We start from the raw sequence: 1,486 nt of genomic DNA on the forward strand, positions 1-1,486 counted from the left end.
GACAGAAAGGTCTAGACACGCCCTGCAAATGGAATAGTCGAAGCACAATTCCTTTAAGGCATGTTAAAAACATTTTTCGGCAGAAAAACTCGATATGCACATCTTTAGTAGTTATATGGTCAGATAAATGTAAAAAGGTATGAAACATTTATTAGATTTAGCATTGGTTCAGCCTTGACTTAGGCCACCATATATGATTATCTCGACCAGAGACATAACTCATACAATAAGCATTCATCGATCGATGCAGCGGATTCGATCTCGAGATAAAAAAACAAGCTATTACCACATAAACTTAAGGCTATGCTCCAACTTTTTTAAATCTGGTTCGACATAAAGGTCTAGAAACGCCCTGCGAATGGAATAGTCGAAGCACAATTCCTTTAATATTTGTTAAAAACATTTTTCGGCAAAAAAACTCGATATGCCCATTTTTAGGAGTTATATGGTCGGATAAATGTAAAATGGTACAAAACGCCTTTTTAGATTTAGCATTGGTTCAGCCTTGACTTTGGCCACCACATATGACTATCTCTACCAGAGACATAACTCATACAATAAGCATTCATCGACCGATGCAGCGGATTAGATCTCGAAATAAAAAAACAAGCCAATACCACATAAACTTAAGGCTATGCCCCCATCTTTTTTAAATCTGGTTCGACAGAAAGGTCTAGTAACGTCCTGTAAATGAAATAGTCGAAGCACAATTCCTTTAAGGCATGTTAAAAACATTTTTCGGCAGAAAAACTCGATATGCCCATTTTTAGTAGTTATATCGTCAGATAACTGTAAAAAGGTACCGAACACCTTTTTATATTTAGCATTGGTTCAGCCTCGACTTTGGCCACCATATATGATTATCTCGACCAGAGACATAACTCATACAATAAGCATTCATCGACCGATGCAGCGGATTCGATCTCGAGATAAAAAAACAAGCCAATACCACATAAACTTAAGGCTATGCCCCATCCTTTTTAAATCTGGTTTGACAGAAAGGTCTAGAAACGCCCTGCAAATGGAATAGTCGAAGCACAATTCCTTTAAGGCTTGTTAAAAACATTTTTTGGCAGAAAAACTCGATATGCCCATCTTTAGTAGTTCTATAGTCGGATAAATGTAAAAAGGTACCGAACACCTTTTTAGATTTAACATTTGTTCAGCCTTGACTTAGGCCACCATATATGATTATCTCGACCAGAGACATAACTCATACAACAAGCATTAATCGTCTGATTCAGCGCATTCGATCTCGAGATAAAAAAACAAGCTATCACCACATAAACTTAAGGCTATGATCCATCTTTTTTAAATCTGGTACGACAGAAGGGTCTAGAAACGCCCTGCTAATGTATTAGTCGAAGCACAATTCCCTTAAGATTTGTTAAAAACATTTTTCGGCTGAAAAACTCGATATGCCCATTTATAGGAGTTATATGGTCGGATAAATGTAAAAAGGTACCGAACACCTTTTTAGATTTAG

Source organism: Brassica oleracea, chromosome C7 (assembly GCF_000695525.1).
Source record: "Brassica oleracea var. oleracea cultivar TO1000 chromosome C7, BOL, whole genome shotgun sequence".
In the NCBI taxonomy this organism is placed as follows: Eukaryota; Viridiplantae; Streptophyta; class Magnoliopsida; order Brassicales; family Brassicaceae; genus Brassica; species Brassica oleracea.